We start from the raw sequence: 26,754 nt of genomic DNA, 5'->3' as shown, positions 1-26,754 counted from the left end.
AAAATATAGCCAATGTTAGCCCAGTTTGGGGTAGTAGTAGGGAGAAAACACACAAAACATGGCGGCATAAACCAGATTAAGTCATAATCGTGGCCAAGTTTCACTTGGATCCTCAAGTGTACTCCAAAAGCAAGAATAAATGTAAAAGTGAAGGTCAGCAAAGCAAATCTCCACCAAGAAAAGGGCAATAAAACCAATGCAAAATTGAATGAGCCAGCTACAGAGAACTGCCCTCATAAACACAATGCTTAGACTTAATCTGTTCCTCGCCACCTTCATTTGAGAACACTCGTCTCTCCAGTCCCTGGACTGCTGTTGCTGCCTTGAGCTTTTTTTCTAGTTGTAAGCCAAGGGGTTGCTATGCAAAGTCCCAGTGCATGGAACCAGAGTTAATCATTCACAGGCCCTTTTGCCTGAAATAAGATGCTTTTCATTTCCCTTGGCTTATGTGAATAATGAAAAAGGAAAACAAACAAAGGAGATAACTGCACTATGTTAAAAGATAATCCCTTAGCATAACTATTGTCTAGAAGGCTGAGCACCACAGGCAGGCAAAAATCCAGTCTGCATTCAGTGACGACGCTGACGTTTATTTATAAGAGATTATGCCGTGACAGAGCTTCAAGTCATTTAGAAATGCTCCTATTCCCCAAGGCCTCCGCTATATTTATACGCAGGATCCCATATTATTTTTCCTGGTGTTATGGCAACAAAGATTTCAATGTTTACAGAGCTATCAAGTTCTGACAGGCCAAGCTGGGGACTTTGCATCACTGGCTCGCATTAAAATAGAGCAAGGGACCTGGGGAACCAGGCAGAAGCTCGGCTGTCTGAACAACTAATACCTGAATGGGACAGAGGGAGGAAGCAGGCAAGCGGAGCACTCACACAACGACTCTCCCCTGCGGGAATTTGCCTGCATGATCCTGTGGTTTAAGGAATATTTTACAAAGTCGGCCCGACCTAGCAAGTCATCTTAAACCCAAAAGAAAAGCAAATCCCAAATTCTTACTACAATTTTGTACCCCGCGTGGATGTGTAAAGCTCTGTTGAATAGAGAATGTTAGAGTCCATTATTAGACCTCTGGGTGGAGGAAGGGGAAATGAAAATGCAGTGGGCGAAGAAAGGGGAGAACAAGCACCCTCTCCATCCCCACTTTTTGTTTTCAACTACATGATGGAGAGGAGCCCAGAGCGCCTTCGCATCTAATTCAGTCATTGCCCAGGGCTCAGTAGTTTCTAGCACAGTCCCACTCTGGGGCTAATTGCTGTATGAAGCTGGCTATGAAAACGTCCTAGAAATATTTGTATCTCACAAACAAAATTATTTTGAGAACTTGCCACCTACTCCGTGAAATAGCAATGTGTCAACAGGACCTCACCGGCTGAGGTCCTCCGCATTGAAGTTGTTTTGTAGAGTTTGCCCGAACCCCTCCAGGCTCTGCGACTGACACACAGAACTAGAAATCATTAAAACACAAGTCCTTCCAAGCATATTCTTTGGATATCTTGGTTCTGGTGGAAGCAGGAAATAAAGGCCAAAAGCTTAGCTTCAGATACAACAAGCCACCACTTTCCAGTTCTAGATGTGGGCCAGGAAAACAATCAAGTCAGAGGAAAACAGAACAAGAAGTTCTAGGCCATGTTTCTTCCTTTCTTTTCTTTTCCTTGAGTATGTGTGTTCATAAGGGTATTGGTGCTAATTTGGTTACAAAAGTGTAGGATGGACTTTACAAACATGTGTCTAAATTTTGTTTTTTTTAAAAGATTGACACCTGAGCTAACAACTGTTGCCAATCTTTTTTTTTTCTCCCCAAAGCTCCCCAGTACGTAGTTGTATATTTTAGTTGTAGGTCCTTCTGGTAGATGCTATGTGGGATGCCACCTCAGTGTGGCCTGATGAGCAGTGCCACGTCCACGCCCAGGATCCAAACCAGCAAAACCCTGGGCCGTCAAAGTGGAGTGCGCGAACTTAACCACTCAGCCACGGGACCAGCACCATAAATTTTTTTAATTTGAGATTTTGTTCTGTTTAAAATTGTAAATAGCAAGAAATATGCATGTTTCCTAATGCTTAAAATGAACAATCCAAAAAATAATAAACTGTGACTTACCATGTAACATACATGTGAAAAAAACATTGTTGACGTAGTACGGACTTTCAATTTACATAAAATAGACGCGAAAGTATAGGGGAAAGACAGACTAGGAAAAAAGACCTGACCACCCACTTCCCAGAAAATTGGCCACAAAAACCCTAGGAATAGCAGCGGAGCATTGTCGGGTACAGCACCAGAAGGTGAGAGGATGGCGCAAACAGACCAAGCAGGGTTCCGCTCTGCTGTACACAGGGGCACTAGGAGTCGGAATCAACTCGACAGCATTAACAACAACAATGGAGGAAATGGCATAAATACTAATTGCAATAAACGTCTCTGTATGTCTTTCTAGATAAACTGGACATGTATAAGAAAATAGCTAGAAATGAGTAAGTGTGACATCACAGTCTTTCTCTTTGGAAGTCAGTAGGGTTGACAGGACTACTCCCCAAGACTAGTCGGAAAGACTAGTTGGAAAGCCTGTAAGAAGAGAGTTGGACATTTTGTTCTCTATACACGTCAGGCCCATCCTCTCGTTAGCAACGGTGACCCCAGTTTGCAATACCTGTTGCTGTGACTTTGCCTTTGTTTCCTCAAAAGCTGACTTGGTTCATGGTTTGCCAGCTCCCTTCAGATCCCAGCAAGCAGGCTAGATTATCTGTGGCTGGTCTTCCCAACAATCAGAGACCAAAGGATATTGTTTGAAGCTGTGCTTCAGCGTGCCTTTCTTACGTCTTCTGGTCAATCCACTTCAGTTTACCACACGGCAGCTGCAAAGGCAGCTAATGTTCTCGTCTTCATCATGACAACAGTCTTCATCAGCAGCAAGAATTTATTACAAACACAATTAATGGCCCAGGTATCTTTCATAAGCACTCTTTCAAGAAAATTACATAAGCTTGAGTCTTACCATGAACTCTGCAAATGTATTATTCATTCATTTAACAAATGTTTCTTCCTTTAACTTATGGTTGACACGACACAGTACACTAGGGATGCAGCCATACGCAAGGTAAACAAGGTCTTTGCCTTTGATGGAGCTTCAATTCTATTGGAGATAGCCAACAAATACAAGTAAATCAATCAGTAACACAATTGCTAGTACTAAATATGCTAAAGAGGAAATCAAGAGGACATTATGATAGAGATTATGGAATATCTTCAGATACTGGGTACTTAAGAACTTCTTCCTTGAACGACATTTAAGAAGGGACTTGCTGGATAAGAAAACAGTTCTGAAACTAAAACTGGAAGCATTTCATTGATGGTAAACATAATGCTGTTTAGGGCTCTTAGTGACTACTTAAAAAATCAAATAAAATATTTCTGGCACATTTTAAATCTCTCAGTCTTCTGGAAGATTGGATAAGATAATTTGGGGGGAGATATGTCTTAGTCCAAAGCTTGATGCTACATTGTTAACTAATTCCATCTGTTGACTTCCTGTGGATATTTTGGCTTCCACGACAAAACCGGGACCTTCTTTTACTGAAGGAAGATATAGAAAAGAGTTTTGTTGTATTTTTTTTTTAAAGATTGGCACCTGAGCTAACATCCATTGCCAGTCTTTTTTTTTAATTTCTTCTTCTCCCCAGTGCCCCCCAGTACATAGTTGTATATTCTAGTTGTAGGTCTTTCTGGTTGTGCTATGTGGGATGCCGCCTCAGGAAGGCTTGATGAGAGGTGCCGTGTCCACGCCCAGGATGTGAACCGGTAAAACCCTGGGCCACTGGAGTGGAGCGTGCGAATTTAACCACTCAGCCACGGGGCTGGCCCCCAGAAAAGGGTTTTTAATCTGGCAGACTCATGAGGGAGTTCCCTTAGTATCCATTCTGAATTTATATGCAAAGTAAACCATGTATGGTTGATATATACAATTCACTAGTGAGAACATCTAGCACATTTATTAGTTTTTTAAAGGGCTCTGTGACCCAAAAAAGGATATGGTCATTCAGACAAAATGGGTCTAAAGTAGTCCATTGCTCTGGAAATTTTTCAAAGAGTTGACTTGTTGTATTCAGGCCTTCAACTAATTGGATGAGGCCCACCCACATTATGGGAGGCAATCTGCTTTACTCAAAACCTACCAATTTAGATTTTAATCTCACCCACACAAGAATACCCTCACAGAAACATCCAGAATAATGTTTGACCAAATATCTGGACACTGTGGCCTAGAAAAATTGACACATAAAAATAACTGTCACAAGGTATATACTACATCCTAAAGGACAGTGGTCCAGACTCACAGGGTGTCATTTCCAAGCTGGTGCCTTAGGTATGCCTACAAGAGACCATTCCAGAGCCCTATCTGCCCACTGCTTCTGGATGATGGACAATGTGACATGTGGTAAGATGGGGTCCCGTGGTCATTTATCCATTGCTACACCTCCTTTGCTGTAAGATGGGTCTCTTGGTTCAAAGAAATGTTTTACCAGAACTCACGTCAATAAATGAGATACTCTGTGAGCCCTTGGATTGTAGGGAAGTTCAGGAACTTCAGGCAGGAAAGAAAATTCATACCTGGAAATACATGTAAATGCTAGTCATGACAAATCACCACCTTTTCCATGAAAAGTGTCCAATATAAATAACTTGCCATTAAGAGGCTGGTTGGTGTCCTTGAAGGTTAGTATTATATTAGGAGTCTCTGCTGCAGACAAATTGCACATTCAGCAGCAGTAGTTAGAAGAACATATGCCTTTGTCTCCGCCACCATATCTACCCAGTTCATGGGCACACTTTGGTAGCCAAAGACAAGATACTGTGATAGCCAAAGATTAAGAATGGCTAGCATCCACTGGGTGAGTCATCCTATCCACCTGATCCACCACTGGATGGTCTCTGGTGGGCATTACACGCAATAGAAAGATCCCAACACTTTGTGCCCACTCTCATAAGTCCATCCAACTGCCTCTAACCTGACCTCTTTGTCCTCAGTCTTCCAATCTTGCTGCTTTCAGACTCCGGACCAAACAGGAAAACCATTCTCTACCATCCGGAAGTTTGTGTGAGTCCTTACATAGGGCCACTTCTCCCTCTACACAAAGAGGATAACCAGGTACACTGCCCAAAGCTCTGAGCACTGGAAGAAGTACTTTCTACCATTATCCTTCTGGGCCATCCATAAATGGACTTTGCTAAACCAACATACTGAGCTGATCTATCTGTGAACCAAGCTCAAGATTTTTTCCTCCTCTATCAGCTAGTCATGAAGCTATAGGTGTAAACTATGGGAGAAGCATTATTGCCATAGCATAGGTGACATGGGGATTTGACCCACATATTTCTCAGAATTACACGTGCCCTGTGGACCTTCTGGTGCCTGATTCTGGATACAGTACTTCCATTGTATGACGGATCACTGCTGGGTCCACTCAACCTTATGACTAGTGGGTCTAAAAACACCCAACTCAAGATGGGCAGTTCTGGTCATGTAGTCATTTGATGTCCCATGCTCATATGGCCAATCTCTACTAGGGCCAGTAGTAGACCAGAAGCTGCTTTGTGAATGGTGTATAGTACCTGGTTGCAGATGGTTGTTCTAGAAACCTGGGTTCTGCACTGTGATTCTCCTATTAGATCTTGCCAGAGACTGCATGTAACGTCTTCATGACATATTCCTCTAGAACCATGGGATCTACTCAATCAAAAGACCCATGAAGCAGGGCTGTTTGTACTATAGCCTAGACCTACTTGATAGCCTTTACTTCTCTGCCTCACTCAAAATTGGAAGCCTTCCGTATTATCTAATAAGTGGATCCGGGCAATATTTCCAAGTGTGGTATATGCTGCTTCCAAAACACAAAGAGGCCTAACAAATGTTGTGCTTATTTTTTAAGTGGTAGAAACTTAAAGGTGCTAAAACTTATTCTTTCATTTAGAGAGTGTATTAGGGTTCTCCAGAGAAACAGAAATAGTAGGATATATATACTTATTGAAAGTATACTTACTAAAATACATACTTATTATGGAAAGGATACTTATTGTGAAGAGTTGGCTCACATGATTATGGGGGCTAGGAAGTCCTGTAATCTGCTGTCCGCAAGCTAGAGAGCCAGTGGTGTAATTTGGTCCTAGTCTGAAGGCCTGGAACCAGGGGAGCTGATGGTATAAATGCCAGTCTGAGGGCTGGAGATGAGGTGAGACGTCCCAGCTCAAGCAAGTGAGGCAGGAAACAAACAAACAAATTCCTCATTCTTCCAGCTTTTGTTCTACTCAGGCCCTCAAAGGACTGGATGACATTCACGCATGGTGGAGAGTGCAATCTACTTTACTGAGTCCACTGATTCAAATGTTGATCCCTTCTGGAAATACTCTCACAGACACACCCAGAAATAATCTTTACTCTGGGAACACTGTGGCCAGCTAAATTGACACACAAAATTAACCATCACAAGTCTACCCTTTGTCAACTTAGTACCCATATAGACCTCCTTAAACCCATACTTAATCTCCAAATAAAGACAATAACAAGCACATAATTATGCCTAAGGTGCAAAACTCTCCTGCATACAACCAAAAACCTACTCACCCCTTCCCCAGAAGAGGAGGTAAAGTCCTCGAGTGATGTTTACTCTTCCCTTGATATCCTATAACTTAAATACTGTGATGTAAAATTAACCATACCTAAATACTATAATATAAAACCAATACACTTTATATTACACAATAAAGGAATAAAAGAGGAAAGAAAACAAAGGTTGTAGCTGGTATTTATAACTACCTTCTTCCACTATCCATTCTGTATTCCCATTGCCTTCAGGAAGCACTCCAGCTGGTAGTGGTTCCTGACATTGTGGGGTGACCCAAACCTTCATTCCTGAAGGGTCTGGCCTATTAGTAGCCCTGCCTGGATTGGGTTGTTGTAGTTTTCCATTGACGTCAATCACAGGGCATGCTAATACTAAGAGAGGCCCTAAGGGATCTCCTGTATCCCAGACATACTCTTCTTTACCTCCATTCTGAAGTAGAAGTCCAATTTCCCCTTAGTAATTGGAATCAGTCACCCCAGCCAACACAGTAGCTCGCTCTACGTACTGATTCAGAGACATCAAGAACCCAAAGAGGCTGGGCAGCAGTCTTACAGTTCAATGGAATCAGTTTTGTGTCTCCTGGTGGCAGTATACCTCCCTCTGGAACTAAGAACTCTAGGCCAGCAGAACATGAAGTTGCAGAAACAGGACGCAAAAAGTTTGATAGTAGGTCACTAGGAGTAATAGTAAGTGATGCCACTCTGTTTCCACTCCTTGATTCCTGAACCCAAGAATCCTGGCTATTGGAGAAACAGCACCATATACTGGACACTGATTGAGAGCATATACGGTCTTCTGGAGAACCTCGCTCCAGCACTAAAAGGTACTGCCACCTAGCTGGGGCTGTAACCAAGTCTTCAAAACGTCTTTTCACCATTCTATCAAACCAGCGGCTACAGGATGCTGGGGAACATGGTAGACCAGTGAATTCCATGAACATGGACCCATTTCTGCACTTCTTTTGCTGTGAAGTGAAATCCTAGCATGCCCCGGACTATTGGAGCCCTAACAGCTTTACTGATATGGCAGACTCCTAAATCTTTGTACTTTCTCTCAATCTCTATAGTATGTGTGTCTTACCAGGGCTTCCAAAGCACTTGTCATTTCCTGTTCATGTATGATTAACATGCTGCCACCAATATAATGAATCAAATTGACGTTCTGCAAAATGTCTAGATGATCAATGTCCCTTCAAACTATATTATGACAGAAAGCAGAAGAGTTAATTTAGGCCTAGAGAAAGTCTGTGAATGTACTGTTTTCCATCCTGGTGAACTGCTTCTGATCCTTGTTCAAACAGGTATTGAAAAGAACACATTTGCCAACTCAATAACCATATATTACCAATGAGAAGCAGTGTAAATCTGTTCTAGTAAAGATATCACATGCAGCACAGCAGCTGTATTGAGGCTACCACTTGGTTAAGTTTCTGGTAGTCCACTGTCACCTGCTGGGATTCATCTGATTTCTGCAGGAAGTAGAATGATGTATAAATGGAAATATAAATAGGTTGACCATCTATGTTGGTTTTAAGTCTTTGAGGATGGTGCTAATCTCTGCCATTCACACAGGGATTGAGGGACAGAATTATTTTTGATTTACTGTCTTGACCCGGGGTGACTTCTACTTGGTCTTTTCTATTAAAATAGCTCTTACTCCATAGGTTAGGGAACCAATGTGAGTATTTTACCAGATGCTAAATATGTCCACCCTGATTATTCAGTCAGGAAATTGGAAAATGACTACCAGATGGGTCCAGAGATCCACTGGACCCAATTTGAGACGGGCCTAGGCCAGAACTTCATTTATCACCTGACCTGCATTCTCCCTCACTCTAACAGAGAAGCCAGGAGAGTGTTTTGGGTTCCCAAGTAACAGTATCATCTCAGATCCTCTACCCATCAGCCCTTTAAAATCTGAGTGTTCCCCAGAATCTGAGACAAAAACTCCTGTGCAAATGATCTATTAGGAAAGTTCTCTCAGACAGAACTGCAAAGGGACTGGGAGAAGAACGGAGTAGGGGGAGAAGTGGAGGAAGAGTGTAATTTCAGGAAAAGTTCCAGCCTTGAACGAATCTGACAGATGAGCTTCCAAGTTGAAAATTATAACCAAGAGTAAGTTATCCAGATGGGAGGCAAGGGAATTGGTTTTTCATATTCCTACATCAGTCAGTCATTGCTTAAGTGCCACCAAGACACAAGGAAGAGAATCAATGTAAACTTCTAGGCACTTCTGGCTTTCTTGACGTGGAGGCCCCAGTGACAGACAGTCTTCTGAAGAGAAGTGCAGGTATGGCTTGTCAGCAGCAGAAGCACATGAAGCTCAGGGAGAAGGGTACGCAAACAAAGGTAAACGGGGTCCCAAGGGTCCTGGTGAAGCATCAACTATATCCACTACAGTAGTTAAATGGCAGACAAGAGCCGAAGGGTGATAAAACTAGAAACAATTAAAAGGGACAAAAAGCTGGTGAAGGAAAAGCTAAATATGGAGAGCTAACATTAGTGTGAATGGATGGTCCAAGACCAAAGGCGAAGTGGGAAAGCTTCCCATAATGCAAACATTCACCTCTCCCCACCCATTTCTCCAACAGCTACTGACACACTCCCCATCCCCACCACATCCCTCAGAACCATTACCAACCAAACAAGCACCCACACTGTACATCCCATTAAACTTGTTTTATTGGTTTACTTGCATCTTAAGAGGAAATACTGCCTCTGTAGTGTAGCTTAGTACAATTAAACATACAGAGGGCAGACACGCTGGTTTGGGGGAGCTAAGGGGCCTTGTACAAGTTGCTTAGCCTCTTCAATCCTTAGTTTCATATTTTAAAATGAGGACAATAATACCCACAACACAAGGATTTTTGCTGGTTAAGTTTTAAAATCTATCAAGAAATGACTAGCACAATGCCAGACATATAGTAGGCACTAAATAATAGTTTCTTTATTTCTTTAGACATGGTCCGGAACGAGACTGTACATTTTTTCCTTGAAATTCTTGAAAACAACTGGATTCCTGTTCTGACGTGGTCCTGGGGCAGCCTATTAAAAAGCCCAAAGCCTGAAGAGTGCAAGCTGATGTAATGCTGGAAGATCTCTCAAAAAGAAGGATCTCATCATTTTTCTCTAGTTTTAGTTTCTATAGTGAGAAAAAGATTATTTTTATAGTGTATTTGAACAAATAGAACGGATTTATGTTTTAAAATATACGAAGTCGATTTCATGTGTGATTATATATCATAACCTCTGACATTTCAGACTGTCACCATTGTTTTCCTCTTGAACATCAGGATATTAAGTTTCAGCACATAGGTGTCGAGGAGAAAGGTCTCGTAGAGTGTGGGGACATGAGGCCTGCTCTGACAATGTTCTACAGGAATCTATATCTCCACCTAAGTTGAGCATCTAAGCACCAACTAGCAAGGAAGCAATAGTCCCATCTATCAAATGAGTCCTGAGAGAAACAGAAAGAGAAAGCAGGTGATGAGGAGATGAAGAGGGAAAATGTGTAAGACACAGAGGGAGGGAAAAGGAACAGAGGAAATTATGCGAATAGATAATAAATTAGTGAACAATAATTATTGGCAAAGCAGTTAATATAAGATGGACAGTTCTGGCCTACTACTTGTAGTTTCTAATCTCAGAATCAGTCTTCCAGGCTGGATGAATGGATGGATGAGTGGAGAGATATTCATAGACATAGAAGAGATAACCATTGATCGACAGCTGTTGAAATGAATTATTAAGGAGGAACATATTCCAAATTTCTAAACGGTTATGCACTATAGCTCCCAGATGGAGGCTTTATTTTTCCATGTGTCTTTGTCATTTTCCTTCTCTGTCTTACCACCTGGTGCCTTTTTGTTCCTCAGCTTGGCCCCATAAGAATGCAAGTTGCTTGGCAACTGATCCATCCACTCAAGTGTCTTGAGGAAATAACCCTAGTTCCTAGGATGGTGCATGATCCAAGTTATTACAGTAAGCTCTAGTGTTTACACCTAAGCCTGAAGAGATAATCCTTGTTCACAGTATTTCCATTGCAGTCTACGAAAATCCACGTACAAGCCAAAAAAGGCAAATGAGAGCTACATGACTGTTCTTTCTTTCAAGAACTATTCATTTGACAATATATGAACAGATGCTGGTGCAAATTAGTCTAATGCTGAAATCTTCCTTGGTCAAATATAACCAGGAAACTGTGTGGATGCTCGTAGGCAAACAAGATGACAATTTTTAGGTATTTCCAGTGTTCTAAATAATAGAAGCCACATAATCCATATATGACTGAAGTGCTGTATTTTTTGCTTGAAACCTTCAGCATCTCCAACCTAGAGCTTACAAACACATACATACACACATACTCTTCTAGCTGAACTTCCTACTTTCCACACTTCTCTGACAGAAGAGTAAAGCACAAAGAGGAAACTGGTAAATTAATGTTTTCTTCAAAGGTTTCAGGGCTCAGAGAGCTAGAGACAGAGGTCATTTCTTCAGGATCCACGAGGCACAGAGAATGGAAAGGGTCCATTGGTTTATATGGACAAATTTATTAGCCAAAAGTACATAAATCTGCTGAGCCAGACACAGGTGGGTGGCTTGGAATGCTTCTGTCCCATTCTGTTTTCAGTATCCTGGGAGGGAAACTCCCACACACAGCACAAAGGCCAGGTTCATCCCATTATACCCATTACAGCTAAAACATTGTTTGTAAACTTATTTTTTCCCTTAAGAGGCATGTTACTATGTGCAGGAGTTCTTAATAAAATAAGCATTCCCTTTCCCCAAAATTTAACCATTTAGATTCTCATATATGGCGTTTTCTTAAGCAAAACACGTATATCTTTGTCATTAATTGGTATTTAAAAAAAAAGCACGAAGAATTGAGTGAGTAAAACTCAGACACCTCTATAAAATCTTTTCCAAAACCAATAAATGCACACAAGTATGGGGCCATTTGGAGGCAGTCTCCAGAGCTGATGTGATGAAGTTCTATTTTGAGAGGAGTAATCGTTTTATTTTTATTTTATTTTTAAGTACTATGCAATAATGAAGTCTTCCCTATAGTCTGTAGTAAGTGGTGTGATCTCAATCCATCCAAAATCTGACAACAAAATCAGGACATTTTACTCTGAATTAAGAATATCAAAAATGTGTACAAGAAAATTAAAATAGTCAGATTTTTTTTTCCTGAGGAAGATTGGTCCTGAGCTAACATCTGTTGCCAGTCTTCCTCTTTTTTTTTCTCCCCATAGACCTAGTACATGGTTGAATATCCTAGTTGTAAATCCTTCTAGTTCTTCTATGTGGGATGCCTGCCACAGTGTGGCTTGACGAGCAGTGTGCAGGTCTGTACCCAGGATCTAAACCGGCGAACCCCGTGCCACCGAAGCAGAGTGTGGGAACCCAGCCACTATGCCACCGGGCCAGCCCTAGATTTTTTTCAACTAAAAACTTGGTAAAGATTTTGAAGGATCATGCCCAGTATTGCTGAGGAGTCGGAAAGATTAGCATTTTCATGTATTATTACTAGAAGTGTAATGTGATGTCAACTTTTTGGAGGAAAATTTGTCAATATACATCGATTTTTTTTAATGCACATAGTTCAATCTAGAAATTCTATTTCTAGGAACTTGCACTTAGAAAAGTTGAGTACTAAGAAATAGCTGAAAAGATGTCCATACATATAGTTTATAATAACAAAAGGAAACAGCTTATAAGTTCAATAATAGGAGATTTGTTCAAGCATTCATTAGACAATTTGTTTTTCACATATCCCACTCTTCTGGGAATACAGCAGTAAATAAAAAGAGTTCATTGCTTTCATGGAGTTTACATTCAAGTGAGGGAAACAGACATAATTTAAAAATTGCATAGTTTATAAAGACAACAAGAGCAGTTGATTTAATTGATATGGGATGTGAGAGAGGATTAGAGGTGAATCTGAAGATTTTGGCCTGAGCAACTGAGTGAACAGCTCTGGTGAATCTCTCAGACAGAAAATATCACTTCGTCCCACCCTGTGCTGTGTCCTCAGGTGAAGAGGGGTAATGAAAAACCCAGACAAGTTTGAGAGTGTCTAAAGAAAGAGGAAATAGGTGCCTAACTCCCCAGGGAAGTTAGGGGAAAAAGTTTCACGAAGAATCCTGCACGCACAAAGCAGTCACCATAGAGAAGGGCAGCTGGCCCCGTCTAGGCGGAGTGGGAGGATGGGAGTAGAGGCATCTACTCCAAGAGCATCCTAAAGTCTGTGTGCCACCAGCGATGAGTGTCTGAGAAAGAGCAGGGTACCCTGAGGAGTCTAGTGGAACAGAAAAGGGGGAAACAAACTCACTGATGAGCAATTATGACTGGGCATCATGGCAGGAGGGTCATGGACAACAATAGAAAGAAGCATGTTAGAGTCAGCAGGTGCCAACAGAGGAAGGCGTGGACTGGAAGTCTGCTCCCCGCTGGTTTCATGGTACAGCGGTAAGCCCTTCCCCCACTCCCAGTAGTCAACACAAGAACAAAGACAGAGAGGAGGAACCTGAACTGTGCTCACCCCTGGAATGCTTGAATATTACTGAACTGACAGTTTACCAGAAATAAACCAGATCTGCCATTCAGAATAAAGGCCCACAGGAGTCCAGGTTGAGTTACAGAAAATTAATATTACTCCTTTCTTTCCCTTCCTTCCTTCTTTCTTTTTTTCCTTCTTTCCTTCCTTTTTTTTCTTTTTTACTTTTTGTATGCCTGAGTTTGAGGCTAAGAAATCCACACCCAAGATATGGAATTCAAATACCCTCTAGGTGCTCCAGCTTATGGGTCCCAGGAAGGACCTGTTTAACAATTACTCACTAAGACAAGACATAGCAGATGCTGGTGAGAATGCTGAGAAAAGGGAACCCTTGTACATTGTCGGTGGGAATGTAAACTGGTGCAGCCACTATGGAAAACATTACGAAAGTTCCTCAAGAAATTAAAAATAGAGCTGCTATATGACCCAGCAATCCCACTTCTGGGTATACATCGAAAGGAAACGAAAGCATTATCTGGAAGAGGTATCTGTACTCCTGTGTTCACTGCAGCATTGTTCACAACAGCCAAGGTATGAAAACAACCTTAGTGTCCACCAACAGGCGAATGGACTGAGAAAATGTAGCACAGATACACAATGGAATATTATTCAGTCTTTAAAAAGAAAGAAATCCTGTCATTTTTGACAACATGGAGGAATCTGGAGGGCATTATGTTAAATGAAATAAGCCAGACAGAGAAAGACAAATATTGTATGGTATCACTTATATGTGGAATCTAACAACAACAACCAAAAAAAACCTCATAGAAAAAGAGAGTAGAAAAGTAGTTTCCAGAGACTAGAGGTGGGGGAAAAGGGAGAGGTTGGTAAAAGGGCACAAACTTTCAGTTATAAGATGAATAAGATCTAAGAATCTAATGTATTACATGGTAACTATAGTTGATAACACTGTGTCATATAATTGAGATTTGCTAAGAGAGTAGAACTTAAATGTTCTTACCAAAAAGAGGTGAGGTGATGGATATGTTAACTAACTTGGTGGGGGGAATCTTTTCACAATGTGTATGTACATTGAATCCTCACGTTGTACACTTTAAATATCTTACAATGTTATTTGTCAATTATACCTCGATAAAACTGGAGGTGGAAAAAGGCCGAATAAATTAATTAATTAAATAAACAAACAATTACCCCCTAACTCTTCTGGATCAATAGTTGTACTTTCAAGTGGTAAAATTTGAGCCCACCACATCTGAGTCTTTGAGACTTCCCAAAGAGCTGGCACTATGACACTGGTGGCTCTGCAGCCTTCTGCCCTGGTTGTTGCCCTGACCACACTGCCCCATTGACTCCCTGCCCTTGACCTGTCCAGTCCACTCTCATTGGGGCAGTGTCGCTGCTCAATTGTCCACGTGTTACTGATGAGGCAATGTTTTAATAGGAGGGAATTTTTCATGACTCAATATGTGAAAAAAAATAGACTAATTCATAGTAAGAAAGTGTCAACAACGTTAACACTAACTAAAAGATGCTTCTGCTTCTAGAGGATTTTTCACTTCTTTCTATATAATATCCATGGTGAGAAGAATAACCTTTAGGATGTTATAGATTAATAGAAATTCCCCCGAAAGACCACCAAACATTTTGGCTCTAACTCAATCCTAACCTACCTAAGATGAGGCAAGACCTTGACCCAGGGTCAGATGTGTCTCTACATACATTAGAGAAGTGGGATTTTTGATTTTTCAGTAAATTCCTGGTAAAGTTAGTCACTATGAACAAATTCCCCAGAGCCAGAAACATCCACAAACCTGAACCAGAATGATCCACATCTGCCTCAGGACTCAGGCTTACTGGTACTTCACAATAGATCCTTTTTCCTTAAAAGTTTCTGGAAAGGAAAGGTAAATGGAGCCTGCTGGAACATCATTTTGAAAATGGCCCTATAGCAATAAAAGCCCTGAAAGTTAAGCCAATAACAGGACTAAATACTAAACACAGTTACGAGTTCGAAAGCCACAGACCCCATTCCCTCACCCAGCAGTCCAAGACTTGGCTCTCATAACCTCCTAAAAGAAAACATGACAAGTTCTCAAAATCTTAGTTTCATTTCTGAGTTGATTGCTCTAAAATTCCAACACCAAAAATAGAACAGGCTGAATGCTAAAACAGTCTAGGTGAATTGCACATCTTCTGATAACCCTGATTGGATTTTCACCTATTACATATTTATAATTAATAAATTTCTGCCAGATGATGCCTTTAGAAGGAAACAGTTCATTATATAATCCATAAACTCTTTTTCCACCCTGGTATGAGATGATCAAACACTTTAAATTTATTTGGGATGAGTGGGGATAAGTTTCTTGGATTGGAAATTCATTTCAGAGAGTTCTGTGTATAGAGTACCAATTTGGCTGAACATTTTTTAAAAAGTAGCACTTTCTACATGCCTATTTCTGAGCTCCAGAGAAAATGGAAAATAAGATTTGAAGCTATGATACAGCTATCAGGAATCCAAAAACCACTCTGTACATATGCAGTGCAATCCTTCTAACTATCTGGTCATATAGTCTGGTCGATGTTCTAAGATTTTGTAAATACTCAGGACAACCACCTGAGAGCTACACGCTGTTGTGTGGTCTTAATTCATCGCAGCCATAATAAGTTCCATGTAGGTATGTTTTTTGTTTGTTGATTTGTTCTTTTCCACCCCAGCTCCAACTTTTCATGTAAAGCCAAAGAAGGACACCAGATTAAAACATTAACTTAAGAGACAGATCAGGCAGGAAATTCCAAAGTTAAGTTCCTCACTGTAATTTTAACTTTCCCATGATACACATTTTCTGGACTAGTTAGCATCTTGCATGTGTAGCTTTGGATAAAGAGTCAGATTCTGACCTCAGTCACATTCGTTTTATTTTTACTGAAAATGTAAGAGGGAGCAATGAAGAATCAAAGTGGGGTCAGAGGTCAGTAGGCTGGAAAAGAATTGCTGAAGAAAGTTATGGGAGGCACACAAATGGGGGAGACTGGAAAAGGAAACACAAGGCACAGACGGAGGTGTGTTAGTGAATATGCAACTGCATTTCAAGATTTCTTAATATGCATGTTTTCATGTACTTCTTTTCAAACATCTGTTAAACAACAATTTGAACCACATTAATGTGTTTTTTTTTTTTAATTTATATAGAACTTGAGTGTTTGGCTCTCTTTGATTTCACCTCTTGCTTATAAATTTTCAGACCAGTCATTAACTGCTTGTAAAGCCCTGGCACCTCATATATTGTCACTTAATTACGTTATGCTACAGTGGGCTTCCTAGGAGGCAAAAATTCTACACAAAAACACTTATAAAGAAAGCCAGGGCAGACAGCCTGACTAAGCCAGTAAGAATAAAAATTGTTGCTGACAAGGGAATAGAATTGACAACTAAAGGGGAAAATGAATAGTCAAGACATTTGAATTGTTGAAGGAAAGGATGTTTCAAATCTAGGCAAGGGGGAGGAACAGAGTATAAAACTGGAAATGGAAGATTAACCACTAAGCCTGCTCAGAATGAATCATAAAGAGAGAAAGGGGATAATTAGCCCAAAGGATCTGGGCAGGAAGGGCCCAGGGCAAAGCCGCCTGGTGCATCCTGCCTCCAAGCCTAAGACGTTGGAAACTGTACACTGTGGGAAGAAGGGCCTCACTGGGGTGAGCCTGCCCAAGACAGGAGGCAGTAAGAAAGGCCTAGAGGAAAATGGATTCAAATTGTAAGGCACTATTAAAATGAAAAAAACTGTGACCATTTCCATGAGAATACTCAATGCTGGAGAAGATGTGGTAAAGCTAGCACCCATGTATTACTGGGGACAGCATCAGTTAGTACAAGCTTTTCAAAAAGTAACTAAAAATATGTATCAAGAGCCATAAAACTACTATCAGCTTTAACATAAAATTTCTTTTTTTGGTCATTTATCCTAAAGAAATACCTCAGGATATAGAAATTAAATATAGAAAATATAGAAAAATCTCTATTCACAGAAATATTTGGGACAATACTATATATAAAGTTAAAAAAAAAGGAAACAAACTAAATATCCAATAATAAAATACAACAAGTATTATATTATTGTGTATACACTCAGTGAAAACGAGTGATCATAAAAATCATGATTAGCACAGTAGCACCTATGAAGTGTTCCTGTCAAAAAAATAAAAATAAAATATTTGAACTTGAATCTACTCAAACTTTTAGATAAAACTTCCAATTTACAGAAAATACCAGGTTGAGAAGAACAAGTTAAACAGTCCATAAGTAAGTAAGTAATCCAGAATTACAGACAATTGACCTAGTGTCTTTAATAATTCAGCAATCTGGGGGTAAGTGGGGGAGAAGGTAATCTTCTAGAGTCTGTTGTCCGATAGAACTTTCTGCAATGATGGAAATGTTCTGTATCTGCACTATCCAATATGCTAATCACTACACATGCATGACTACAGAGCACTTGAAATGTGGCTAGTGTGACTTATGATCTGAACTTCTTAATCTCATTTAATTTCAATTAATTTCAATTCAAAAAGTCACTCGCGGCCGGTGTTTACCAGGTTGGATGACATGATTTTAGGTTAAAAAGATTTAAGAGACACACAACCATATGCAATGTGTGGATCTTGCTGGATTCTGAACCAAACAAACCAATTTAGAACGTCCGGCCCGAGTCTTTTGGGGAAACGTGAATATGGCCTCAGTTAGGTGTAATTTTGTTAATTGTGATAAAGTTGTTGTGGTTACGTGAAAAATTACTTATTTTAGAGACCCATGCTGAAATGTTTAGGGGTGAAATACCAAAATGTCACAATGCCTGGGATTTCTTTAAAATGCTTCCATCAAAGAGAGAAGAAAGATGAAGCAAGTGTGACAAAATGTGGATAATTGTTTCATCCAGGTGAGGGGTCCATAGGGTTCATTATCGTGCCCTTTTTTGTGTGTGTGTATACTTGAGAGATTTTCATAATAATTTCTAAAACTCATAATTACACAGCAAATGCTTATCAACAATACTAAATGAAAAAGGAGAAAAGAAATGTGCCTGATCAGCACTACTATAACCATTTAACTAGCAATGAGCTAACGTCTTGACATTCATTTGCAGGTAATCTATTGAGATGTTCAAATCTGTAAAGGATTGTACTTGCATTTCAATGAAGTTGGTAGAATAGAGTCAATGTGCTAGGAAATGCTTATAGGAATATTTTAAGTATGTTTAAGCAATCATTCGTTAAGTATGGCAGGAAAGAAAGAGTTTGAGAATCACTGTTATCAACACATAGACATACCCACACATGCCCATATACAAAAAAGAGACTGGATGGAAACCCAACAGGTAGCTTATTCCAGAATAGTGGCTTCGTTCATGCGGTTGAACTAAATAAAGAATCGACAAATTTTCTTAATGTGGTTATGTTACTTTTAAAATAAGATTAAAGCCACACTTAAAAAAGTGAGATCTATGGTTTGGTATATGGAATTATTCTTAATAGACCCTAACAACTTCTACTGCCAAAACACAAATCTATTTCTCCACACTCTACTGCCTTTTAACTGTTTTCAGAAACACGCAAACAGAATAGAATAAGGATATTCACAAACGTATTTGCAAATGTAATGTAATGTGAAGAGAAAATTTAATGTAATGTGAAGAGAAGGGGGTAATTTACATTACCTTAGAAGTTGAATAAATTTCTCCCTTCTTCTGATGTCAATGGTAATATTTAACATTATTTAATAATTAACTAATTAGTGGTACTATTCAATATTTGCCATTTATATAATATACAATATATTTAATATAGTCAGGCACTGTTTCAAGCACTTTACTTATAGCAGTTCTCACAACCACCCTTTGTGGTATGGGAGATCATTGGTCCCGTTTTGAAGCTGGTGAAACTAAGACACAGAGAAGTCAAGTAACTTGTCTAAGACCACATAGCTAGGAAGTAGTGGAGCCAAGATTTAAACCCAGGAATTCTGCTCCAGAGTCCATCCTTTTAAGCACTATGCCACGTGAGCTCAGGTACTGTCTCTATTGTCTTTGTTCATTCGCAAGTGAGAAACAAGTACCTTTGTCTCTCATTGCAACACGCATTCCTCTTTCTGCAGGCCAGAAAGGTAAGGACCTTGTAGCATCTTATGAAAAGAATAAGTAGTTGAGACAAAGAGAGGGACCATGGTTTGCTCTTATCCAACCCACATTTGAACTAACCTCCCACTCAGCCCTTGGTAACTAAACCTCCCCTTCATGGATGCTGAATCATCCTCACAGTCTCACCCTCAATGAGCCAAAGTTGTCATTGATGGCAGGTCAGCTCAGGTCATGCAAAAGAGCAGACCGTCTTCTAGAATGCGTTTATTGCTTTGGTTTGTTCAGAAGCAAATAATAATTTTAAACCTGGTCATGCAATAGACGTTTTACATGTGATGCTTTTATAAGAACATCTTAATTCAGCCTCACTGAGAAGTAAGGGTTTTTTCTGCAAAGTTAATTTTCTCAATAACTGAAGTTTAGTTTTTTAAAGAGACCCAATTTTTTTAGGAATATCTTTCTAACCAATGGTAAGCAGCACACTGCCTTGTGTGATAAAGTATATGGAATATATTACAATCGTGTCTTCCTGGTGAGGCCATTTTATCACAGCAGGTGCAGAATTGCAGTATATCACCCATCCTTGGACTAGACAGACATGTAGGGTTTCTCAGCCCCACACTGCACGCTCTCAGGCAGCTGTGCTTTTTGAGTTCCCACACCTGTCTCTTTTGATAGCTTTCTGGGATTCTCAATGGCTTGTCAGTTGTCATATGAGTTGACATTCTTCCCGTCGTTTTTCTAGCAATCATTCCTCTCCTAATCTGTTGTGGTTTTAGAAGCCATATAATCATTCAGGCTGCAAGTATGGATCTATGAATGTATTAATGTATGAATTTATGAATGTGTGTAGACATACATATCCCTTTCCACAAAGAATTTGTGACAGTTTTTTAAAATTATGCAATTAAAAAGAAAATGATTTTTGAGGGAATTTGAACAAAAGGAAAACAAGAATGGGTAAGTAATAAAGCCAAGAGTGAGCAGCACACAGACTGAACCCCCCGGAGCCCTCCCTAATCGCCAGCACTAAGTAGCACACAGAGCTCTAAGCTTCCTGGACGTCAGAGCAAAGATGGAAAGGTGACCAATTAGTTCCAACTTCACAAGGCTCAGGAAATAAAAACTAGATGGCTCTTCAGAAAGGCTACTACCACTCTTGACGTGAAGACCTAAGAGGACTTTTTTCATGGCCTTCATAAAAAGGATGATATAAGACAGAATAGACAACGTCTTCACTGGCACTCTGACAATAGCTAGTGTAATATATTTCAAATAGTGTTTCTTTTAACAGACCTTAATATAAGCCAAAAGCAAAGACTCAAGGAAAAAAACATGTAAAGTAAGAGTGAAAGCAATTGGACTGAGGAACTCTGAGACTCAGTGAGCAACGTGTACAAACTTTAGTATATGAACTCTGTGATGACTATTTTCCTTGATTGAAGGCTGCTGGCACATACTTCCTAATCGATGGCCCTGTTCCAGATATGTAGGTTTATAAACATTTGTACATATTTTATGGGGAAATCTATTTCTTTTGGGTACTATCCATTTAGAAACCACTACAAGCCCCTAGCCATTAGATTTAGTTGGTTCTCAGTTCCAGCCTTGCTGCTATCTTCATTTTATGAGAAGGGACAAAGAAGTCTTATTTGAGCTCTCTTTATAATCTTCAGCTTCCAAACCTTCAATAAAAAAGATAAGATTGCCAGAGTTTTTAAGAAAATTTCTCAATTTGTAAATTAGCAAAGGGAATTGAATAAAGACATACTCTAATTCACATGCTAACTAGGAGATATTTTTTCATTATGAGCCCTTCTCTGAAGTGAATTTAATCAAAGTTTATTCACTGAATTTCAAAGCAAATCCACCAGCCCACTTTACCTTCCATTTAGGTCCCTAACAACAGGAGTTGAGGACTGTTCCTTCCTTTCCGTCTTTACTTGAGCCTACTGTATGCAGAGAAAGTCTGCAAGTTTGGATTCTTTCACAACACAATGAATTCCCTACACCACACCACAACACAATTGCTCAGCTATCAAGTAAAGCTTTTTTATCCTGCTGAGTTCAAAGTTCAAAATTTATTTCTTAGCTTAATGCAACGCTAGTGCAAGTGTGTTTAATATATTCATTCTAAATGCCATCACAGGACGGTGGTGTCAACATTTTGGCTTTGTTTGGACAGCTTTTGTGCAAGTGCAAACACTGAGTGTATGAAATCTAATGAGATTAGGCGGTTACTGCAAAATTAAAGGCAGGCGACCAGACTTCAAAGACATTGCCGCAGTGCAAATCCCTTACTATGTTTCTCGGGCCATTTCAGCAAACTAAAGTTTGAGAATCACCTTTACCAAAAGATTTTCTTCATAGCAACCCTTTATTAGAATACTTGATATTAAATACCTCCTAAAGAGTACCTGTTTTCTTAGTTTTTTTTTTAAATCATCATTAAAGAGTACTATAATTAAGGAGGATGAAATTGAATTAAGACAAGTAAGAATTAACCAAAAGCTGTTTACAGACCCAGAATTAAACCTGAATCCTCTAAAAGCTGTGGATTTTGAGTGTGGTTTTGCTTTGTTTTGTTTTTGCAATAATATAGAAAACAACAAAAGAAATTTGACCTCATCACAACATAATAAATCTTCCGATTTTCTTGAGCATAATTGACATTTAATAAGGGCTTACTATGTCCCTAGTGCTGTTCTAAATGATTTGTATATATTAAATTAATTCCAACCACAACCTTACGAGACTGTTAATATTATTAGTCCCAATTTATAGATTAGAAAACTGAAGCTTACTGAAATTAAACTGTGGTTTATTAAACTAGAATAATAGACCCAGGGTTGAATAGGAGATATACACTGAAAAAGTGAGAAAGAAAGAACCTTGTGTCTAATCGCAAGCATTTTTTTAAGCAATTTTTTTTTTAAAGGTATGCTTTTTTTGGTGAGGGAGATTGGCCCTGAGCTAACATCTGTTGCTAATCTCTCCTCTTTTTCTTTTTTTCTCCCCAAAGCCCCCGTAGATCATTGTACATCCTAGTTGTAAGCCTTCTAGTTCTTCTGTATGGATGCCGCCTCAGCACGGCTTGGTGAGTGGTGTGTAGGTCCATGGCCAGGATCCGAACAGATGAACCCCAGGCTGCCAAAGCAGAGCACACAAACTTAACCACTCAGCCACAGGGCCAGCCCCTAAGCACAAGCATTTTCAACTTCAGGCAAGAGATACAAAGGACCCTCCAAAGAAGGGACAATAAACAAACGCATGTTACCTAAGAATCAGTGCTCCTGGGCATAAATCAGATTATAAAAAGAGGCGTGTAAGCTTCATTACGGCAGGCCAGGGATAACATGGTTAGGAAGAAGAAAAAAGCAGAGATTAGCTAGAAGCTGTCTCTCCTGAGGGGAAATGGAGGGGTGGATGGAGGAGGGTGCCACTGCAGATGTCTCCAGTATAACACACCTGCCAACCAAGTGTCCAGCACTGTCAATGAGAGTAAGAGGCTAGTTAAAGAAAATGAAGGTTTGGAGAAAGCAATAACTTTGGGTGAATCATAGAAAGTAGCTATTTGACCATTTTTTAACCTACTAAATTGGTAACTTCATATGGTGCAACCTAAGGTGTTGGCATTTTCAAGTGGAGAGGCTTCTGATACCAGTGTGTTACATTGGACATGTGGCCAATCCAGCAAGAACTACATATATGGATTTATGAGTCATCAAGACATGGCCGATAACTTGAAATTATGTCAGAGGTTGCATTTCCAAGGGTAAAAAAGAAGGGATTGCTGGGAATACTCAGTTAGAAGAGAGAAAAAATTATGGGTGTGTGAGGATAAATATGAAACTCTGCGACCACTAATGTCAGACCAGAAATGATTAATATTTTGGAAGGCAAAATCAGAAGCAAAAACTTTGGGTAGAGACAAAAGATGACCATGGTATAGTGATTTCCGTCGAATGGTAGATTGCAGGGGCTGGGGGGCAGGTAGGGTGCAGGGCAGATAGTGAGGAAATATGGGTATAAAATGTTTACACACATTCCTTGAGAGGCTTACTCTTGAGAGGCAGGTAAACACGATTTTCTCTTTCTTAATGAGATGTTATTACAAATAAAAAGGAGTGGAGACTACTTGGTAGTTTCTTGAAGACAAAAGATCCAGGCATTTTTAATAGCAAAAAACAGAAAATGTAGGGGCCAGCCTGGTTGGGTTCACAAGTTCCACTTCGGCGGCCCGGGGTTTGCCAGTTCAGATCCCCCGTGCAGACCTACGCACTGCTTGTCAAGCCATGCTGTGGCAGGCATCCCACATATAAAAAAGTAGAGGAAGACGGGCACGGATGTTAGCTCAGGGCCAGTCTTCCTCAGCAAAAAGAGGAGGATTGGTAGCAGATGTTAGCTCAGGGCTAATCTTCCTCAAAAAAAAAAAGAAAAAGAAAATGTAGATGGTAAAGCAGCAGACAGTAGCCAAGAGAAAAGGTTAAGAACACAATATGAATTTACATGAGGCCTAAGGAGGAATCACGGCCCTAGAATGGATGGAAATACTGGTAAAAGACTGGAGGTTCCACAGAAGGAGGAATATTTCTGCTCTTTATAACTTCATGGTACAGAAGCTTTAAGAAAAAATGTTGATACCAGTTTTCAGTAAGAAAAATCTGCCTTTATCCTCAGACGATCATGTTCTCAGAAATGATTGTAAATGCTAACGTCCATTAGGTAATCTTGCTCCTATGTACACGTGGAAAGCTGCAGACTGTTAAAAGGCGGTACCGGGGGGAGGAAGGAAGAAGTTGATGATCTTAACAGTCTTCCTGAACATAGTGGGATTAGTCTCCATTAGGGAAAGATCAAGAGTTTAAGTCACTGGAAGTTGTAAAAATTCAGTGAAGTTGCTGGGAGAGAAACTCATAAAGGAAAAATGGTAAATGACATGCTAGTAACGGGAAGGATGGACACAGAGCAAGATAATATATCATATCACCAAACTTTACTTCTATCATTTTTTTGTCCCCATTTCATGTTACTTACATCCTGCCACACATAGACCCTTAGAGGGCAGGAATTCTTATTCATAATTCTATTTTGCAAAAGACCCAGAACAGAGTCTTGCACATAGTGGACATTTAACAAACATATTCGATGAAAGGGGCGAACTGATAACAGGTTACTAGTTTTGATAGTTAGAATTTACAACAGAATGGTTTAAAAATATTTTAGATTAATGAAACTAAATCTAACAATAATAATAACTAACATTTATAGAGTACTTACTATGGGCTAAATTTTTACATAGACTATCTGATTTAATCTCCATAATAACCCTAAAAGGTAGAAACGATTATTATCACCACTTTACAGCTGAGAAAAAATGAGGCGGTAAGAGGTTAGTGGTAGTACAAGGATTCCAACGGGGGCTCTCTCAAAGCCAGAAGGTACACAGAACACCTGGCCAAGCGCCAGGTTTCCGTGAGATGGTACATGAAGCAGTCACTGTAGTACAACATGGGCCCCAACATGACAGCCAGCCTGCAGCTTGACGTTCATAATGACCGTGTGGCTTCATCCGAGGCACTTTCTATTTCCTTATCTGTGTAAGAAGAAATTGGACAAGATCTTCAAAGTAGCTTCCAGGTCTGAACATCTGCAACTTTAAACCTATTCCCCATAATGGAATTAAAAGTAGTTAAAATTCTTGCATCATCTTGATTGGCTGATGCCCAAAGGCACTGAGAATCATGTTTGTAAAACTGAAAGGGGTTGGTAAAAGTGTGAGGCTTTGGAAAGTTAGTTGCTTGTCTTAGAATTTGTTATTAAGATCAGATAACTATTAATGTCACCAACAGACAATAAAGCAAAAATTCTACAAAATTTTATTTTTCTCATTTGTCTTAACAAGCAACCTACAAAGCAGCAGCCAGAGAGGACGTACGTAACGTCAGGAGTGAGGCAACCACAAATGAAATAAAACCGGGACTTTGTTAGGAAGGACGAGTGCCCTGTCCCAAACAACCATATGAATTCAGTGGTGCAACTTTACAATTGCTTTTATGAGAAAGCAAACATTTTTAAAGCACGAGGACTCAAATGATAATGGTATTTTAAAAGGTAATGCCAGACACAGCTCTCTACTACAGTTCCTCAAATGATGCTCAAACAGCTCATAAGACTGAAACAACAGCTAGAAGACACAATTGAGGGAGCAATGGCCCTCCAACCAGGAGACTGGAATAATCGAGCTCAAGTGCCCAGGCCCAATAAGTGCACACTTAGTTACAGAATCCAAGGTCACTGAAAAAGGACCTTTGCGTTTTAATTTGAAAAGAAATGGATGAGTGGATTCTATTTAGTTTGCCCAAGGAAAAAGTGGCTTCCCCCAATGCAGAAGTGGCCCCCCCCAAAGGTAAAGTTCTCTTTTCTCCCAATGAGAACAAAGAATTTTAACTCTACCATATTGTTATTTCCTTATAGCAGCTCACTGATACACTGATTACACCTAAAGCATATGAAGGTAGATTGGCATCAACTAGAAAACTATTGCTGTCCTTCTTGTTTCTCCCCTGTTTGCCCCCCAAATAACTTAGTCTGGCCCAAACCTCCAATGTTGCAACAATTTCTCTTTCAGGAATTCCAAATCCTTTCTAAAACTATAGATTACTTTTTCTGCTCACTAATAGAAGGGGAAATCCTGCCCTTAGTCAAAGCCACAGAGAAGTATTTGGTGGATTGCCACAAAATATGAGAAAAAAATGTAATGACTTCTCATCTTCAGAAATTACTTAGCACTTTACTTGCAGTTCAACTCAGAGGGAACCATTCGTAGAAGAGAATAAGGACTAGAGGTATATTTTCTCAAGTTATCAGACGAGGTGGGGGGAGAGGGGCACGCCCACCGCTCCTACGTGTGTGTTCATGTTAATTTAAAGGAAGTCTCACTTTCACAGGAAAACCACCCGCGGTACGAAAGATGATGACTCTGACCCACCAGGTTGGCAGCGGGGTGCAGATTCTTGGGAAACCAGTCTCTGTGGTTCACCTCACTCCCTGATAATGACAGGCCCTTGCCTTACCCTCAACCCTAAGAAAGAAAAAAATCAACACTCTAAAAATAAGAAGAAAGAAAAGGGGAGTGATGTTCTTGCCAATGCTAGTAACCAGGAGGCCTAGAAAGAGGTCACTGGATACCCTGCTATTTATTACCCATTTCCACCCATAGGAAGCTGGGCTGAGAGCTTGCCAAAGGGAAAGAGAAAATAAAAATGTTCTCCATCCTTCCTGTTGACATTAACAGAACCAAGGCACGCACATCATTCTAGCTCTAATATTTTCCCCTTCTACATAGAGTAGCTTTTTTAGGTCAAAGTTTTTAAGAAAAAGAATTTAAACTATATCTCCAAGTTTTAAACCCATATCTTTCACATATCTTACACTTTCTTCCATTACTCAATTGAATTTATGGAAATA

The 26,754-nt window shown here is 39.9% G+C and overlaps 1 long non-coding RNA gene across 10 annotated transcripts in view; it reads right to left on the bottom strand.

Annotated features, from left to right (window-relative positions):
• LOC106834085 (uncharacterized) overlaps positions 1 to 26,754 on the bottom strand; it is a 189,745-nt gene that overhangs the window by 149,895 nt on the left and 13,096 nt on the right. Inside the window, exon 2 of one of the 10 annotated variants that reach the window (XR_011501896.1) lies at positions 14,965 to 15,044. The exons of the other annotated variants lie outside the window; for them this stretch is intronic. This is a non-coding gene — a long non-coding RNA (uncharacterized lncRNA). The remainder of the gene's footprint in view (positions 1 to 14,964; positions 15,045 to 26,754) is intronic. 10 annotated transcript variants of the gene reach the window in all.

The sequence above is a fragment of the Equus asinus genome, chromosome 3, assembly GCF_041296235.1.
Source record: "Equus asinus isolate D_3611 breed Donkey chromosome 3, EquAss-T2T_v2, whole genome shotgun sequence".
NCBI classification, from domain to species: Eukaryota; Metazoa; Chordata; class Mammalia; order Perissodactyla; family Equidae; genus Equus; species Equus asinus.
This window is presented reverse-complemented; position numbering and strand designations above follow the sequence as displayed.